This window comes from Calypte anna, chromosome 13, assembly GCF_003957555.1.
Source record: "Calypte anna isolate BGI_N300 chromosome 13, bCalAnn1_v1.p, whole genome shotgun sequence".
Classification (NCBI taxonomy): Eukaryota; Metazoa; Chordata; class Aves; order Apodiformes; family Trochilidae; genus Calypte; species Calypte anna.
Window position 1 is genome coordinate 6107459 of NC_044259.1, and position 19938 is coordinate 6127396.

Genomic DNA, 19938 nt, shown 5'->3' on the forward strand with positions numbered 1-19938 from the left:
GCGGCTCCCCCTGGGACCTCGGCGATTGGCTGCCGCGAACGTCCGTCAGGGGGAGGCAGGCGAGGCAGGAGCCGCGCGGTGGGCGGGCGGGCGGCCGGGAGGGGGCGCGAGGGAAGGTGGCGAAGGGCGGGAAGAGGCGAAGCTCTCCCGGGGTTGTCCCGGGGGGTCCCGAGGTTGTCTTGACGCTGTCCTCTCCTCCCAGCCCCTTTGGCCAGGGGTTGCTGGGGGCCTGGGACGCTGGCTGCCCCCGTGCTGTGGGGGGGAGCCGTGGTTTTTACTAAGGGGCTGAGGGGTGACAGTGTGGCGAGCGGGGAGGGTCGCTTAGGAGAGGAGGGCAAACGGCAGGAAGGCGGGGGAGCTGTGAGGTAAATGAAGGCGGTGAAAGATGGAGTAGAGTGAACTGGATGAAGCATCGGCTAAAGGTGAAAAGCGCAGTGTGGAGTAAGGGAGAGAAAGAGTAAACGTTTTCCCCCTAAAATGTTCTGAATCGATGATCTGTGCTCCTGTGGGATCAATAGTTGCTCCCCTGTGGGCATACGCACCGCCACCCCCGCCCCAGGTAGGAAACCTTGTGTTTGCTGTACAAAAAAATAATTTTAAAAAGGAAAGGTTTTAGTGTGTTATAGGTATAATTTTACATTTTGAGAAGTTGAGTCCTTTGCAGAAGGAAGGATGAGTGATATCGAAAAGTAGGAGCAACAGGAGACAGAAAGGCAAAAGCAATCCTACAGCACCAATGGTTTTATTCTTTTGAGTGCTATTATGAGTGTTCAGCAGCAAGTGAATTTTACAGAAAAGTAACCAGTCAAATCTCTTAAGATTTTATTTTAAAAGTAAAATATTCCTTTCCTTCCATGTTAGTGGCTTTTATTGGCAGACTTCAAAGTTGCTACCAACTGTCTGCTTACAATAGAAACAGATCTACACACCAGGTTGTCAGGTAGAAAACTTATAAATTACAGGTATAAAGAACTAGTGAAATTTTTGCAGTGGGGATGAGAAAATGTCTTTAATCAGATTGAAGGTCTGGTACTACAGTCACCTTTTTTTCTTTTAATTGTAGAAAAATGAGTCGCGTGTAGTTAAAAGACTACAGTAACACCAGTAATTTTTTTAAAAATGAGTAAATGAGGACATGGAATAAGTAGTCTTCTGTAATAACAACAACAACAAAGCTATGCATAACTGCATGCAAATAAAACATGGTCTTGCAGGTTCCTAGCTATAGGATTTTAGTAAATAGCCAGGGCATGATTAAATTACTGTTATCCTGATCATAACAGTTTGACTTGGGTAGCAGACATAAAGACTCTTCCTTTTGAATCTGATAGTGGTTTATTTTGTATGGTAAACATAATGCTTGTGTTACTGGTGGTATAAAGTGTGTAAGGAAGATATGGGAACATTTCTGGAGATTTCTGGAGGATTTCTGGAGACAAATACATTAGAGATACAGTTAAAAGAATTTGCTAAATATCAAGCTGCTTAATACATTTTGTATGGTTTGCCAGCACGCCTGCTAAATCAATGGTAGTGGCATTGGGTAGAATAGAATGGGCTTATTGAGAGAAGGAATAGTAGATACTGAATTACCAGTTTATTTTATTTCCAGCCATGCTTGCAGCTTTGTCAGTCTGTATCACAGCAGATGGATCCAGCATGTGATCTGTGGCTTAAAAGAAACCAGATATGGTAAGATTTTTCAGAACAACCTGCCATTCATATTGTTTCCTACATACTGTTAGAGGTCTGTATTCTGTATCCTGAGGCCATAATATTTTGCAAGATGGCAACTGTCTAGGTGCCCTTAAGGCTCAATATGTTATTTGCCAGAATTCTGGAGAATAATGAGAAGATTTCTTTTGCTACTGAGTTATTTTGTTTCAAAACTATGCAAGAATTTATCTTTTAATTCAGATATGAGATTTCCTTTTTTTCTATATGTGCTTCCAAGGAATAGTGGCTCTGAAAGGTTCAAAGAAATTTCATATGGTTCCTAAAGAGTTCTCATTTAGAAGAAGGCCTGGTATGAAAGAAATGGTTGTAGGAATGGAAGGGCTCTCCTATTTCTTTGTTTATTTTATTAATTTTATTTTGATTTTATTATTTTGTTGCTCAGGAGATGCAGTACTATATTTCAAAAGCTTATGGACACTTGCTTTTGGATAGAATTTTGCAAAAATAAAGTTGCCAGACAGCTTTCACACAGGGGCAGCCAGGACTGTTCTTGCTATGAAAAAGCATGGCTTGTGTAATTAGTTTGTAGGGCTGGTGAAAGTAATTGTGCTAGAAGGTGAGTTCAGTTCCTTTCTCTGGTGCTGCTGTGCGTGGTATAAGAGGATGGCAGTAAATTCCAGGACTACAAGAAATTACCAACTAATACCAAGGGACTACTCAGCCCTTGAGCTGATGGGACATTAAGATCCAACAGCTCAGTCCAGCAGGCTTTTGTTATGTTAAGTTTAGACTTATGCAGGGAATGGGCCTAAAATGGAGAATTTCCTCTTGCAAAACTTCAGCGAGGTTAATGCTTGCTGAAATGCACCTTGCTTTTCCTCAGGTGTTCCTCGGGCAGACATTTACTTTTAAAATGCTAAATGTCATCTCATACATCTACTGCAATGCTTGTGCTAAACATGGGAAACAGATCTGGGTGTATGGCTTATTAACATTTTGGGTTTTTTTCACTGCAATAACAGAGGAGATTATTTGCTTGTCCCAGGCAATTTAAACTGCAAGGATTTCTTAAAGTGGAATGTAAACAGCTCTTTTACAGTATCTTTTGCATGTTGAAAGGTGCTATTTGTGCTTTTTAAAAAGAGGCCAATAAGGACATTTATACACCACTCCAATGGCCAACAGAAATATGATACCATAAGTAACCTTGAAATGAAAATATACTAACATTAAGCATTCAGATGGAGGATAAAACTTGTGAGTGTAATAAAAAGGCGTTGGCTTAATAATTTTTTCCATCCTTTTCTAAATTCCTTTGATCACCACTTAGTTTCTGTTTATTTTAAATCCAGCCTTTAATCTCTTTAGGATAGGGTTTGTCTTTTTGTGGCTGGTTTGCATAGTGATTGGCATCGTTGGTTCCTTGTTTCTACCCTGGAACCTCTAGAAACTGCCAAAATAAAATGAATGAAGTTAATGAAACAAATTGCACTAAAACACTTTCTGTAGATTAAAGCAAGTCTCTCTGTGTTCAGGAAGTTGAAGAAAGGACAGAAGTAAAAAGAATAAAACATGAATTTGAGAGAGGAACTGATAGAATTGGAGGGAATAGAACTCTGAATTCAAAGGCAGGAAAATGCAGAGCTGTGTGAAGGTGTTAGCAGCACATTGGCAGGCTGGGTAGCTGAAGAAGTTTTACTAAGTTTGGGTTGAGTGAAGGGATGTGATGTGGCTGCATGATGCCTGTATGAGGTAGACACGTTGTATCCGTGTTTGGATCTACATTGGTGTACATTGGATCTACACATCCGTGTACATCGGATCTACACGGGTGTCAGAATTTTTTCTGTGTAAAATGTGACGTTAAAGGGATCGTGGTTCGGATCCATCCAGTAGATCCAGTCTTTGCTGGCTCTTCTGCAACAAGACTGAGACTGCTACAAGGTACTTTTCTCCCTGCGTCAATATGAATCATCGTGGCAATAGCTTCCTGTGTCTGCTGTAGTGACAACAATTTCCTGTGACTCTGAGGAAGGTCTAAGGGTCTCACAAAAAGCTCTGTTAAAGGGGAAAAAACCCATTTTAACATCATTCAGTGTTTGCAAGCCATGTTCTGTTAATGCTGTGAAATTTCCAATGCTTTCCTATTTAAAAAGAAACAATGTAACTAATGAAAGCGGATGTATGTAGGCAATGCACAGGAATACAAGCAAACAGAAAGTAAAGGTTGTTTCTTGATCCTATGCTGCGGACCTGCTGCTTCTGTAAAAAATTGGCAAAATAATGCTCTTAAAATAACTCTAAATTACACCTAGGCTGTTTCAAATTTCGTTGTTGATTTATTACAGGAAACTGATTTGGCAGGAGAAAATAAGCAGTCATTCCCATAATGTTTGGTAACTGATTTTTGTAGCCATATGAATATAAAGGAAAATAATAATAATAATATCAGGAACAGTATGGCCAACAGGGCCAGGGAAGGGACTCTACCCCTGTATTCAGCACTGGTGAGACCACAGCTTGAGTCCTGTGTCCAGTTCTGGGCCCCTCAGTTCAGGAAGGAGATTGAGGTGCTGGAGCAGGTCCAGAGAAGAGCAAGGAGGCTGTGAAGAGATCCAGCACAAGTCCTGTGAGGAAGGGCTGAGGGAGCTGGGGGTGTTCAGGCTGGAGAAGAGGAGGCTCAGGGGAGACCTCATCACTCTCTACAACTCCCAGAAGGGAGGTTGGAGGCGGGGGGGGTCGGGCTCTTTTCCCAGGCAACTCTCAGTAAGACAAGAGGGCATAGACTTAAGTTCTGCCAGGGAAGGTTTAGGTTGGATATTAGGAAGGAATTCTTTACCGAGAGGGTGATCAGGCATTGGAATGGGCTGCTCAGGGAGGTGGTGGATTCTCCATCCCTAGAGGTTTTTAAGAAGAGGCTGGATGTGGCCCTGAGTGCCATGGTCTGGGAACCACAGAGGTAGTGGATCAAGGGTTGGACTTGATGCTCTCAGAGGTCATTTCAAACCCAGCTCATTCCATGATTCTGTAAAAGCTCATGTTTTTAGGTTTATGAATGATCATTAAAGGATTTGTGTGCATGCACACATGGCCCAGAATTCTACCCTGTAATTTAAAAAGTTAATTATATGCTAAATTTCTTGTGTCCAAGTGGTGAAGTTAATGACTGGGGCTTTACTTAGTGTCCATATGGAGAACTGATTTAAATCAGTTACAATGCCTGGGGTTGCTTAAAGAATCTGCAACTATAAGTGAGCCCTTGGGGCAAAGCACTGGCTTTAGCTCCCTGCTGATGTGTCTCAAACTCAGTTTATAATTTTAAAGAAATGTGAGTCTGAAACTACTTCTTCTCTTATCTTGTAACCTGACTGATTTCTGCTGTCTTCTGAAATTCGTGCATCTGTAGGTGCTGATGCTATCCACATTGTATCTCCACATATTTTTCCATTCAGAGAAAATAAAATAACTTTGAATATGCAAAATTGCTAATACTATTAGTGTTTCATATAGAATCATAGAATTGGCTGGGTTGGAAGGGACCTCAGAGATCATAAAGTCCAATCCTTGATCCACTACCACTGCAGTTACCAGACCATGGCACTGAGTGCCACATCCAGTCTCTTTTGAAATATCTCCAGACACGGAGAATCCACTACTTCCCTGGGCAGCCCATTCCAATGTCTGATCACCCTCTCGGTAAAGAAATTCTTTCTAATATCCAACCTAAGCCTCCCCCGGCACAACTTAAGACCATGCCCTCTTGTCTTGCTGAGAGTTGCCTGGGAAAAGAGCCCAACCCCCCCCTGGCTCCAGCCTCCTTTCAGGTAGTTGTAGAGAGTGATGAGGTCTCCCCTGAGCCTCCTCTTCTCCAGCCTGAACACCCCCAGCTCCCTCAGCCTCTCCTCATAGGATCTGTGCTCGAGTCCTTTCACCAGCCTGGTTGCCCTCCTTTGGACCCATTGCAGGACCTCAATCTCCTTCCTAAACTGAGGGGCCCAGAACTGGACACAGGACTCGAGGTGTGGCCTCACCAGCACTGAGTACAGGGGCATTTATATGTCAACATATAAAACCTTATCTCTGTTTTTTCATCCTTTTCATGACTTTTTTAAGAACAATTCAGCCTTCATAGTGCTGTGGGCCAGAGATCTATCAGTGTATGTACAAGAGGATGATTGTTGGGCTAGGACACCATCCTGTCAGCACAGGAGCTGCCTTGTTCCTGAGTTAGGTTAGCTCCAGTTCCTTCTTGCTGGAGCTAAATATTATTTAACATGGGATTCTGCACCTTATTATATTACTCTTGCTTCAAAATATCTGTCAGGATTTTCCCTGGCATTCATAAACCTTTCCCCCAAATTATTTTTAGTGTTGAACACATGCACTGATATGTATAATGTTATGAAGTCAGTGTAAAATATACAAATGCTTACCTTTAAATTACATGTAATGTGCTTGATTGTTGAGTAAAACAGGATAGACCTTCCTTTAAAGATGAGTGTTGAGGTTTTTTGTTATATGGAAAAGCAAATTAAAATACTGTTAATTATTTCCCCTTCATAAGTGTTTTGCATTGGGTACACAGCTGATAAGAAACATTTTGATGTTCCTCTCTTGAAGTACTGACATCAACATACAGAATATGTTCTAAGGTGTGATGGATAAATCCTTCCTTCAGGGTAAGAGTTAAACCCATTTACTAGAATGTCTTTAGAGGCATTTTGGGCCTTCGGAAACAGACCTTAAGTCAGTTGGTGAAAATCTTCAATGTCCAAAGCAAATGCTAATTTTTAAAATTTAGAACTGTTTTTCCTCTAGAGTCAGTTGGCAAATCACTGACAGTGGTGTAAACACCCACATATTCCTGTAACTGCTGGAGGCAGCTGCTCAGCAGGCCTGAGTAAAGAGTAGCTCTCTTAAATTCATGACTTCTGTTCATGTCTGCTGAGCACCAAAGGCTCAGTTAATTTCTGACAATTGAATGGAATCCTTACGTTTCTGCAGTCCTACCTCTTCCTCATTAATAGCTCTTATTTCATTTTGGCTTCATTTGTCCTGTCCGTTTAGTTACAAATATTTCTCTTAGCCATCTGCAAATAATATACAGGAAAATTGTTGAACAGGATATAATTTTTCCTAAATTAAAATAATTTGACCAACATCTCTCAAGTATATTTAGTTCTCTTGCTTACTTCTTGAGTCATTTATTCCTACTGTCCTTTTTATACAGTTCTTTTTTTTATTTTTTAGTGATATTAGTACTTCTCTTTCCTCTTTTAAATATCATGTTTAGCTGGCACTTACATTGCTTGTTACAATCACTGGCTCTTAAAGTGCTTTAGAAAGTACCAACTTGCATAATCTACATTCTTTAAAAGAGAGTGAGATAGGATAAGGGAAGAATAGTATTATTGTCTTAAAATAATACTTGATTCAATCTGTCAGATATAGACTATTTGTATCACATTAAAAAGTTTTTTATATGTTATCCTCCAGGCCATGCTGTAACTGCAATGTTTTTCCTCTCTTGACCCATTCCTGCCTCTATGTAAAAGTACCCATCTTAAATAAATTATCATGGTGTTCAAGAGTTCATAGCTAGTGCCTGAAACACATCTGTTACTGACATGCCTGTAATGCATTGGTGACATTATCCCTGCATCTAAGATAAACTGGGAGGTCTAAATTCAAGAATAGGTAAATTAGCAGGGTAATTTTTTGTTCTTTGGTTGTGGAAATATAGTAGTGTTTCTGAGGTTGTTCTGCATCTGTGACCCCAAGATCAAGAGAACTTACATCTGGTGAGGTGTGGCTCTTCCTTACCTGAGATCCCTGGAGATAAATCTCATGTCAAATAGGAATTATAGGGATGGTAAAATATTGACCTTAATTATGTACAGAAATGGGAATCCTACATAATGTGTCCTCATTTAGGTTTTTGTGCTGAAAGAGCTTAATAAGGTGGGATAATAGAGGAAATAGAATTGACTAGTAATCATTTGGAACCATTGTACTTCCTGAGCTGAAGCAAGCATCTGCCAACACATCTCTCACACTGTGTCCTTCCCTTTGTCACTTACTTGTAGCCTGAGCTTTGCTGGCTGTGAAAAATGGATAATAACATTTCATTCACAGAAGTGTAATATGGTTCAATTATAGCAAATGTTTAAAAACAACTTGAGGATAAAAAGTGTTATCTAAGTTATCAAATGTTAACCCTGGATAAAGACACAGTGACCAGATAATTTGTCTTCTGGATGCATGTGGTTATTCTATAAATTACAAGTTAATTTCTGGCCTTAAGTTAAGAGTTATTGACCAATTCATCTTTCTTTCTAATTGGTTTACATGACCAATTTCAGTAAAATGGCTGGTGAAGGCAAGTGTGTTTTCCAGCTAGACATTGCCTTCCATGCAACAGTTCTGTATGGATTGGCTTCAAATCATAGATATGCACTCCAGTCAGCTCAGCAAAATAGGAGAGATTTCTATTGGGTTTTTCCAGGTGTATTTCAAAAGTGTGCTTATAAATTGCCAGTTTCTCTTGAAGTCACCTTGACTTCCTGGTTTACCTGAGTAAGTGTGAGTAATTTTTGTTTCACATCCTTGTCTTATTGTCCACGTGCCATTCCTAACTGTCCATGTTTGGTAATCAGATCTTCCTCTGAGTTTGCTATTTGCTATCTATCTGATGACTTGAAAGTCATAAAATGGAGACACTATGGAGCCCAGGAAACCACAGGAAGTTGGGTTTTTTCTGCCTGTCTTGTGATACAGTTTTGAAACTGTTCACATGGGAGGGGTGTGGCACAAATGACAATGTATCCAAGTTTTTCAAGTCTTTCCCCCCCGCTTCAAAAGGCCAAAGGAAAAGTATTGAAACATGTAATATACTGCTTAGCCAAATTGTCCAGATAAACTCTAGATAAAAACCAAACAAACTGAAACAACAACCAAAACCAAAAGAAAACCCAGCTGGTACTGAAAGTCTGCAGTTCTCACGTGAGGCGAGAGAACACTGAGCTGGAATCTTCCCATACCATTTAATCATATCAATATAAAGGCATTCAGGATAATACCAATTTCTGATACAATTTCACTGACCTTTAAGTCTAATTACACTGAGGATTAATTTGTCCATCATGGTGTCTCCAAACATACACAAAAAAGCAGCAACAACAGTTGGAGAGGTCATGGCCCATTAGTGTATGCTAATCTCTGTGCCTGATGTGCACATTTCATCTCTTTATCAGGTCCTCTGTTCTGACAAAAATAAGAATAAAAACTTGCTGTTAGCAATTTTCAATGCCAGGCTATTTTTTTTCCTGGAACTTCTTAAACATATTGCTAGATGATTGGTTCCCATTCCTTCTTTGCTCTTTCTCCTTTCTTTCTCTCTTGCCGCAAAATTCCCTTTTATCCACCCTGTTACTTCCTCAGGCCTTGTCTGATGTGCATGGTTTACAAAGTCAAGAAATGCTCTCATCACAGAGAAGTATTTTCAGCTCTTCTGATCTTGAAAAATACATCTCCAAATGTATGTATTCCTGTCTCCTATGTGTATTTTTGCATTCTTGATAAAAATAATTAATGGTCACTAATGTTTAACAAAAATGACAAGTTATTAATTTTAAAGTACCACAGGTATTGATGGAGAACATAGAGGGGAAAAAAACTACAGAGACTGCTCTCAGTCATCCCTTTGAGGAGGGTGGTAGAAGGGAAGAATTTTGTCCTTAAATATCCATATTAGCTGTTCATATTAAAGGCCTTCTCCCTTTTTCATCTCCTCAGCCAAAATGAGGACTAGCTGAGGATGTTTTTTTTGCCATCTTGTCAGTAGCCTAAGGGTATGCATCTAGCATTCAGCAGCTGAAGCTGAGTGCTGTCATCCCACCTCATCTTTCACAATGAGATTGATCTTGCAAAATCTCTACACATCTCTGCCATATACTGAACAGGTTTTAATTTGGATCAAGAAACTGTGTGGTACTTGGAGTTTCAGGTGGGAAATACCTTCCTTTACCTAATAAAGAATAGATAGCTATGCTTCAACACTGTGTTGTCACATGCCTTAATTCCATCAGAATTTCTTATTTGTGCCACTTTAGCCAGGCTTGGTTAGCTTAAAGTCTTAGAGAACTTTATTTGCTAAAACCTTATGAGCTTTAAGTATGCAAGGCAGAAAATGCTGTGTTGCTTTGAGAACACAAACATTTCCCTGCACATTGAGAAAAAAATATGCTTGACATGCAGTGACTTTCAGTGCTTCCTGAAGTAAGACTACTAGAAAGACACAGAGGCCACAAGATTGGGGAGTTGAATCATTAACACAGTGAAATAACAATGTGAATGTTAGGTCCTGATTACCAAGATATCTGCATTTCTGACCACTCTAATTTTTTCTAGATCTTAAACTACCTTGCTCTTTTGCATATGTCTTATTCTGTTCTCTTACAGATCTTTACTCTTGCCACTGTCTTATATTCTGTTTTCTTGTGGAATTTAAGTCATAGAACCCGTCATGATAAGAGTACTTCAGAACAATGAAAATGTATCACCTATACTTAATGCATATCTAATATGCATGTTTTCTACCATTAATCTAATTTCAGGTAGGATCAGTTTATCAAGACAGGCTGAGCCCGTCTTCCTGTCACAGCTCATCGGCAGTACCCTGCATGGTCTTTGGCAATTTACTTCCTCTGATAAAGTCATGCCACTTTTTAATTGCTCCTACCAGGTTATCTTTTAACTTCTAACCCTGAGAAAACACTATTTGCAATTGGTTAGCACATCAAGAGAAAGAATCCTTCAAGCTAAGAGCTTGCTCTGTTATCTTTCAAGGGTGTGCTTGATTGTCAATGGTTGGGAAATTGTGTTGCCTTCATTCAGAAACTCCCTTTAACTCAAGCCTGACAGCCATAGGAACAAACAATCCATCATCGCCAAAAGAAGATTGTCTGTGGTTCTGATATAGTGTCACAGACATCCATAAAATTACAAATACTAAGGTATAACAACGTCTCTGCCACCGTGTCATTCACCCTGCATTTAGCCATGACTTCTGTGTATCTATTTGCAACTCTACAGGCAGAAGATGGATGCATTTAGAACTAATCTTGGTAATTTACAAAGCATTGTTTGTTCCTTTTTAACTCTATTCCATAAGTGACTGGGTCTTGCATTTGAGTTCCTGTGTTTGTTGTTTATCATTATTACTGTCTGTGTCCTACTTGACAGTTTTAGTCAGTGGAAGTTTTGGCAAAGTGAAATATGCAGAACTCAGTTCTTATTTATATTCAGAAAGGGTTGTTTTGTTAGCAGAAATCCATGAAGAGTTTTGACAGGTGATTTTGGGACATCAAACAAGGTTTTAGGGCATTTCAAGAAAATATGAACTGGTGTACTGTCGGGGTTGTCACTACAATGACCTGAGGAAGAAGGCTGTGTTTTCTCACAGAATGTTTGTACTCATGTCATGCAGTTATCCAGAGCTTTGCACAGCCCGTGGAATCTGACAGCAAAGCTGAATTCAGGACCTTGTGAATGTGCCTCTGTCAGAAAGCTGGAATGAGGTTATTCAGATTTTTTAAATTCTTCCATCGGTCAAGCAGTTTCTAAAGCTGCAAAAGCCCAGTTTTTGTATTGTTGAGGTTATCTGGAAGACTTGTATTTTTGGCATGTACCAAAGTCCTGATTTTTTTCTGTCTGGTTAATATTTGCTCTTATTGTGGGATCTACTGAGGCTGTACAGTGTTTGCTACGAAGTATCTTGTGGTATCTGTTGGCCAAGAGTTTCAATCCCATAAGTAAATCATATAATATAGTATTTTCTGGACAGATACTCAATGTCATCACACTTTTGTTTGTTTTGCTGCCAGTTAATTTAAATACTAGAAAATAAGTTGTGAAGTGAAGTAATATACCTGCTACAGGGAAAACAACTTCAGTAGTGGTGCTCAGTGTGTGCTGCAGATTCTTAAGTGGTAGAGGAATGGATGGAAATAGTGCAGAATGTTTAAACACACTATGTTGTTTCACAGGGATAATGACAGTAATGTCTGATCTTGAATTATATATGAATGAGATACAACTCAGTATTAGCATCTTTTATTACATAAATTCTTGTCTTTCTAGAGCTGTCCAACAGAAACTCTCCCCCCACCTGCAGCAAGTAATGAAAAGAAAAATGCAAGGCTTCAAGAACTGTTTCATCATCCTTGTGAGGAAATATATTGGTTTAACTATGCTAAATTTCTCTATAGTTGGACCAATCTGATTTCCATGTGAAGGCTTATCACAGCATAAGGGCCAAGTCTGCACTATCAAAGGATGTGCTGATGTAGTTGTATGGCACAGGGGGGGTTTAACAGATGGAGTCCCTTCCCCAGTACAGCTAAAACCACCGTGCTGAATAGTAGATACTCCACTAGAAAATGATACCTCTGCCAGCCTAAATTTATTTCTACTCACTGGAATGGTGGGTTAGAAATGTGTTGTTTTTTCTTCATATCTCCAGTAGGCATATTTGGGCTGCAAAAACATTGAGAAATGATTTAATATTTCTCAACATAGTTTGTGCTAGTTTGAAAGATATAGAAATAAAATCATAATAGAGACATGTTCTTCCTTTCAGAATGAAGTATTAATGACTACTCTTTTTGCAAGATTATAGGATTTCTCTATTTAAGGTCAGGTTAACTAATAGAATAAAAAGAGAGGAAAACCTCTTAAAAAAACCACATTAACTGTGCCATGTCATGCTATTTATGGGGACTGAGAATTATTTAAAACTGCAACATGCTACCCTTCTTACAAGGTGATCATTCTTTGTGTTCTTGTGGTCTGCAGTCTAGGTAATTAATGTTGGAGCAGCACTGGTATTCAGTATTACTTTCACCTCCTTGTCATGGATTCCTGTGTTGGTTGGATGTTACATTTACTGAATGTCCTATCACCACTTCTTGTGCTTCAACCTACTGTATAGAAGTGTTCTGCTTTGGAATCCATTCAAATGATAAAATTGTTTGGAAAGGAAACTTAAATTTCATTGTGTATCCTGTCAAGTGACGCATTTTGGTCGTAGATAGGTTATGGTGATGTCAGGTGAGTCATGTAATGCAATGCAAGGGTGTGCGTCCTAAATGAATTAACAGAATTAAATAATGATGTTTCTTAATGATAACAGAGAAGTTGCAGTCAGGATTCTGCATGAAAGCAGACAAATACCTTAACAGCACAAGGGAAGGGACAAAAGAAGGAAGGAGAAAATCTCATATATTCTCTGAGATGAAGAAGCAAAATGTAAAAAACTAGTTTTGTTTAAAATAACTGGAATATGATCAGTTGTCACAAAGCATCCTCCACCCCTTTAAGGAAGATGTATTAGGAGACACTTCTGATTTGCTACATTTTTGTTATGCTGGATGTTGGTATTCAGTTGCATTGTGCTATCAAATTACTTTCACTGATGCTGTCTTGAAAAAAGAAAGAGTTGCTTGATTTTTTTTGTTTTGGTTTGGGTTTGTTGTTGGTTTTGTGGTTTTTTGTTTGGTTGGTTTTGGGTTTTTTTATGGGTTAGATGTTTAAATTACTGATGCCTCCAGAAGAAAAAACTACCTATCTAAACTTTAGCATTACTCTGAGTAATTTTTTCCCCACATGCAAAAAATTAAGTCCTTAAGGTCCTTGAAATAAGTAAAGACTGCAATCATTTGGCATTGACAGCCTTAGCTGATGAGGCGCTGCACTGAAATTGTAGACAGGTTAAGTTTTGCTCCTTTAGGATTTGCACACTGATTTTCCAAACCTAAATTCAATCCATTACTTCTTTTCCAGTATAAATTTTCCTTTGATTTTTTTCATTGAAGAAACATTGATAGCTCATAGACAATAGTAGCATCTTATCAAATGTTGAACAGAATGGAACTAAGCAGAAAAAACCCCACACAGTTATTTTCAAAATCTAAGCCTAGAAATCATATAAGTCTCACTAATGGCATCATCATATATTGTATTTAATATTGTAGCATTTTAAAAAATTTTAATAATAGAACTTACTTGTAATACATTTTTTATAATTCCAAGGGTTTTTTCCTCTCTAGCATAAATTTAATATAAATGGGATTCATAGTACTCATGTTTGTTCCTCAGAAAAAAATCCTATTGGCTCACTGATGCAAGGTTAGATCAGTGATAGAGCAGATAAATACTGCTTCTACATTCAGATTGGAGGCCAGGGATTCCTTGTCACATCACTAGAGAGACTTTAGCTACAATTTGACTGTAGTGTTGCTTTTTCTATAACAATCTCAATTTGATTCTAATTTCTGAAGTTACCCAGGGTGAGTCAGATCTGGTCAAGCTTAAAGAAGCTCTTGAATTGTTCCCAAATGATGGAAAAAATGAGTCAGTTCAGAGAGCTGAGCAAGTAGAGACAGTCATTATGGGCATAAAGCAACCACAAAACTGTAGATGGTTCAATGAGAGAGAAGGTCCACCCAGTGAGTCAAGGCTGAGAATAATTGGACTTCAAGGCTATACTCTTAGAAGAGCTGGTGAATAGCCAGAAAAGAGGTCCAAGAGCTATGAGTGTGGAGGAAAGATGGACTGATCCTTATGCTTGTTATAATTGTTCTTGGATTAATATAAAGCTATGCACCTAGAAGGGAATAGTTTTGAGCTTGGACTTGAATATTCTTTTGAGGGGAGACAAGGATAATTAAAACGTGGAAATAGGCAGTGGACTTAATGCTCTGAAGGCAGGTTATGAGGCTGTGACACATCCATAGCATTTTTGTTGCCAAATGTATCAGCCTCAATACACATATTGCAATGAGTAACTGCTTTCTCAATAGTTCTGGGAAAATCTCTGCTGCTGTCATATATCATAGGTACATAGTTACTGTTTTGCACAAACTGCTGTTACCTGTGGGAAAACTCATGAGGAGATATAAGAAACAGGAGGACTTAACATAAAACAGTAACACATCAAAAGTCATGTCTAAATATGCTTTATTTTTTATAGCAGTGCTTCCCAGCTTTTCATTATCATAGGTGAAATACAGTGTGTGTGCTTGACTCTTGCTGAGTCAAGAAGAGTTACTATAATACAGAGTTGGCTCTTTGACTGTGGTTAAAAAATGTGGTGACAATTCCTGATATAAAAGTGGGACCTCAATGATAATTTTAATTTACAGTCAGACATGTATCAAGACAAAATCCTTCTCTTTCAAGTCTTTCCTCCCATTTGTAGCCTATTGCTGCTACCTCATTATTACAGTCTTCTTTGCTAGTGCAGTAAATCTGGAGACCTAATGGTGCACAAGCCCCTTTGAGGACAGCACTGACTTTTTAAATATGCATTTCTATGCGGATCAGGGATATCCCAGTCTGGCTGTAATCAGAGGAAGAAGGAAGGAGACAAATAATCACTGAATATGGCTGTTTAGGGAGCAATTTCTGTCAAAAAAACAATCAGCAGCAAAGGTGAATATGAGCTGGCCTTGCACCCACAAGCACAAGTAAGAGTGATGTGAGCTTGCTTGATAGCTATAATAGTCTAATTACTTCTTTCTATTCCTTCATCCTCTAACCAGCTGCTTCTCCTTCACTGTGCTGAAATGCCTGTTGTCTGCTGACTGCTGAGTAATGCAGGGCTAGTGAAAGGTGCCAGACTGACAGCAGTTGGATCTGCACTTTTCTGTTTATACCCAGAGTGCAGGTGTCTGACAGTGCCTCTTGCTGGATTGGTGAGATACAGCCCTGACCTGCAGGGACAAAGAATAAACCAGAGGCTCCTTTAGAGCAGTTCAGTTCTTGATTATTTTTGCGTTTGTCAAAGTGGTGCCAGCTACGGCAGTGAACTGCATGTTCTGAAATGGCAGCACAACTCTGCTTCCTGCCAGTGATTCAGACAGACAGAGATCAGTCCCTAACCCCAGTTATTCCAAATGGAATAAACCTTTGTGCTATGAAATCAGTTTGCAGCAAGTCTTCAACCACTGGGAGCTGAGCTCTCTACCAAATTTATCTCACCTAAGCTTAATGAGCAGTCATCAGGTAGTAATGGTCCTACCAATCTTGATTTAAATGTAAGTTATAGCAGGAGTTGGATTCCTTGTCCCTGGAATAATTTCTTGTGCCATCCTAACCTCATCAAAGTGTCCTGGTAAAAATAATTTAAGGTAACATGTACTGCATGTTGGCAACCCACTAAGGGCACCAGTGTATCAGTTACTATGGCTCAGCTGTAACATTAACTCACAGTAACTTCATTGTGTGCCTCAGTCCTGTGGTTTGGTCAGATAGATGTGGAACTCTGGCCTTTTTTTTCCTTTTTTTTTTTTTTAATTTTTTTTTATACCAGGATAACAACACTGGCAAGAGTGTGTCCATCGATGTCACCTTCAGAGGGTAAACTCTAATTATTTTTGAGAAATATTAAAACATTCATTTATGATAGTTAAGGAAAAAACAAAACCAACCAACCAACCAAAGCCAACAACCCAATAAGAATTACATAGTCATATCTGGCCCTGTGTGGAAAAATAATACAGAGGCCACAGCAACTCCAGAGCTAGTTCAGCCAAGCAATGTCACACAAAGCTTTCTTTCTCTTTAATTTTTTATTTGGATCATGTCTGTATGTAGGTCACAATGACTTCAAAGAGAAGGCACTGACCAGAAAAAAACAAACCTTTCAAAAAATACCATTGTTGTAGGAGGATTCTTTCTCAAACAAGATGAAAAATATTAGTGCTGAAAGGATTTTGCTGTTCTCTGCTATTTCAGTTGTGATTCCAGTTCCTAGTGACTGAGCAGAGAGGGAGCTGCACTCCTGCTCTCAGCTTGCCTGTCCCCTGCTTGTAAGCTTATCCAGTGCACAGCAGCAAGATACTATGAAGCTGATTCAAGCCATTTCTCTTCCTGATATTTTTGTGCTGTGATGACCCCATATATATCAATTCTAGCTTCCTCATCCTTCCTTAGGAATAAAGAAGAGATGTGAAACCTCTCACCGCAGCTCCCCACACTGATAATTCTGCTTGCCTTCAGTGCCTAATTATAGAGTCTGGGCAAAAACCTCTCCTGCTGCTTCCACCTTTTTGAGTATCACTCAGTGGCCAAGAGCCACCCCAGTGTTTCTGTGCTTCTCTGCAACCCTTACCTCTTTACACAGGGACCTATACAGTCTATACATCTTTTCTGAGCAAAGTGCTTTTCAGCTTTGAGGAGTCTGAAGAGGGCAGGGAAAGCAGACCTGTCTAGCTCTCTGGTCAGCCTCTGTGCAAGAATAAGAATAGCAGCATGAAACAAAAATGTAGTAAGTATTTCTTAGAAGAGAAATAAGCATTTCTTCCAGGAGAGGAAGCTGGAGGCAGTGGTGCAGCTGTGAAGGGGTTAGGGCATAGAAGGTGTAAATGCCTCTGCCCAAAGAGATCTTAATGACACTTGGGTTACAAACAGTAATGCTCTGTGTGTCAACAGTGCAAATAAAAAAACCCCACAAAACCAAGGCAGTTGACACAAATTTTCAGATGTGGTAAGCAGTAGTGGGCCCACAGACATCACTTACCAACCTTGAGAAAAGTACTAGCTCAATCCCTCTGGCCTCTCTAACTTGTTTGTAAAAGGATATTGACAGCTGCAAGAAAAAAGTGTATTAGAACTTTATTCATGTCTTTGTATGCAGGAATCATTATCATGGGTTATTCTTCATGAAGAATCTTGCATCCTACCAAGAAGCCAAATAAAAAGAGCAAGCACAGTGAAAGCAGAAGGCAGCTCACCTTGAGCCAGGTCACATGGTGTTGCAAGGGTGTCCTTAGCAACCTGGAGCCAAACAGAGCCCTTTTGTTAACAGAGCAAACTCAAGCAAAGATGCTAGTGGTTTGCTTACAGAATGTCATCAGGTGCTTTTAGGAAAAAAAAGATCTTTGAAAGTGGGTGGAAGAGTTGCTGCTAAGCAAGTGCAGTCCATACTTTTTTAGTCCATACATTTAATAATCTGCCTAAATCTTGAATTTTGTAAACACAACAAACATTCTGGTATCATGCAGAAAGAACTTTTGGTTTCTTTAAATCTCCTGTCTCTTAGGATACAAGCTGCCTTACCAGCCACAGACTTGGAAACTGAGTCCATCTGTGGTGGACTTGAACCTTTATTCAGCTAAGAAGCAGAATTAAAACTTTATCAGTAGGTGGCAGTATGGTTTATGGCACAGGGGTCTCCATCTGGTGTTTCTGAGTGCTCTCTGGAAGGCCATGCCTAACCCTGCAGAAACATTGACAGAAATTCAGGCTGTTTCTAGATCCACCTCAGCAACCTCACCTGGGGAATTATGAGGATAATTCTGGGCACTAGAATCCTGCATTAATGGTGGGTGCAACTTGTTTTTGGACCTTATGAAGATTTGTGAAAGTGTTTCCCATCTTAGGAAACACAATATGGTTGGTACCATAACCAGTCACTGAACTAACATCCAAAGGTTTAAGCATTCTGAAAATAAGTGATCTGTGTATGTTACCAAACTGAGCCATTCAGAAAATGCAAGTTTAGATTAGGAATGAAGTTTTTAAAAATAAACAATTGTCACTGTTTAAGTCTTTTTGTTCCCTACTGCATTGATATAATTTAGGAGGAAAATACTGGGTTTGGTGCCATGACGTAATGAAACATTGAAGGGGAAGTTCTGGATCGGAAGTGTTTTCCAGATTTTCCATCTGATTCCAGAAGGAAATTTTAGAGAAATATGGCTTATTCCAGAGTTTAAGACAAAATCACAGCTGTTAACTATATATCCTCATTTCTCCAATTTTACATCAGTATTTACATAACCAAAGTATTCTTTGGTTAATAGCAGCAAATTTATTATTGACCTACTCAAGAATAACTAAAACCATTGGAAGAGAGGCACTACAGGCTACATGTATTAAGAAGTTATTACCAAGCAAATGCAAAGATCTGCTTGTTTTAGAGATGAACAAATGGCATGTGGGATGGATATATTTTCTCTGCTACAAAAGGATATTTATTTGTCCTGTGAAATGTATCTAAGGAAATGTAAACAGTTTCAGATAGTTGTAAATTATGCAGTGAGATGTGACTTTGTATCATGCACATCAAAACATAGCCGAGGCTCAAAAAAATACTTGTATAGACAGAAAACTGGCTGCTGGCATTTTAGAAAAAAAGAAATGCATCTTTCTCTGCATTGTGCATTTTCAAACTTTTTGCTCTTGCACAATTAACCTGCATCAGTATTTTCAATGTGGCACATTACAAACACTGCACTAATATAAGAAAAAGACTTAAATACTAATTTCTTATTCCTTCCTTGAGATTCTTTAGGACAAAATCCTTGTTTGCTTAGCTCACCAGTTAGCTGCACGTTTCATCTAACTCTTCTGTTCAGGTGGGCTGCAGAAGACACTAGAAGAAAAGCTTGAGAGTGAAGGAGATGAGAGGGAACTTGTAAACATGATTTTAAAATAGAAGAAAAAGTCAGCTGCAAAACAGTTTTGCTTTCAAAAAAAAATAAATCTAAATTTAATGTTCTCTTTGACAGATTCAGGAACTGCAGCTGACGGACTCATTTGGAATAACAGAATTTAACTGTGCGTGGGGCTTATATGCACAAAAAAGCACCAGGCTTTACAAGGGCAATAGTTGGAGGTTAATGGACTTCAGCAAAACTGGTGGAGATACAGAGAAATGTGCTGGAAAAAACTATTATGTCTAAAAGATGAATCAATGTCTATTGTTTTAACAATCAGGAATTCTGGCTATTAATCCCATCTCATGTGACCTGGGGCAAACTACCTAATCTGTATTTAAAATACAGTACTATTACTTTAATGATGGAGGGCTGGGGAGTAGCAGTCTGAAAAGTAGGATGCTTAATACAGCATGCTGTGTTTATTCCATGCATACTGAACTCTGAGTAACCCTTGCAGTGAATACCCTGGGAGGCTAAGTGGTGAATTTGGCCTTTCTTCAGCTCTGCAGCTTTGTGTATTTACATAAGTAACCACTGATGATCCAGATGCAGAGGTGTTGACATTACAGAATTAAAGATGCATGAAAATAAGGAAGTTGTGAAATTACAGTACCTTAATGGAAAATAGCATGGTGTCTTCATTATGGCTAAGAAAAAATAGGATTTTTTTTACCTTGGTGGTGGTGCTGGTGTGTGGTGGCAGCAGCCTATTGCATTCAGTTTTCCTCCCTGCTATCAGTTCCCACTGATTTTAAAT

At 39.1% G+C, this 19938-nt stretch overlaps 1 protein-coding gene across 1 annotated transcript in view; it reads left to right on the plus strand.

Moving 5' to 3' along the window:
- Nucleotides 1-230: 230 nt before the first annotated feature.
- The window catches only part of FABP6 (fatty acid binding protein 6), a 31485-nt gene continuing 11777 nt past the window's right edge, over nt 231-19938 (plus strand). Inside the window, exons 1-2 of the mRNA XM_008498707.2 lie at nt 231-559; nt 1613-1692. The gene's annotated coding sequence lies outside the window, so the exon portion shown is untranslated. The remainder of the gene's footprint in view (nt 560-1612; nt 1693-19938) is intronic.